Consider the following 487-nt stretch of genomic DNA (forward strand, 5'->3'; position numbering starts at 1 on the left):
GTGAATGGATGAGTATTTATCCATTTCTTACCAGAATTGTGCTAAGTGATTGGAAATTAAATGGAAAAACAAAATAGCTACTATGCTCAAAAAGCTTTTATCCTAATGAGGGGAAACAACCCATGTAGAGGAGAGGTGCAGCCAAAGGTAAAGCTTTTGGTTAGAATAATAACAATGATGAGGAGTATATCAATAGTAGCTCCATAGCTGATTGACGTATCCTTTCCAGAAGCAATAATATTATAATTTCATAGTACTATTCCCAGAAAAGAAGGTAAAAAGTTGGAGGTGGGTATGCTACAATAGGGTAGATGGCAAGATAGCCTGTATGGTCAGCTGGGTGTAGTCATGTCATTGTTTTAGGCCAACTTGATATAATGGGGTAGGCTACTAATCAACAGAGATCAGAACCAGGTATGAGTTCCATTGTTAGAGATTCTTACACACACACACACACACACACACACACACACACACACACACACAC

The sequence above is a fragment of the Petaurus breviceps genome, unplaced genomic scaffold (assembly GCF_028583685.1).
Source record: "Petaurus breviceps papuanus isolate PSGF00001 unplaced genomic scaffold, PetGlider_PUasm1.0 90977, whole genome shotgun sequence".
Classification (NCBI taxonomy): Eukaryota; Metazoa; Chordata; class Mammalia; order Diprotodontia; family Petauridae; genus Petaurus; species Petaurus breviceps.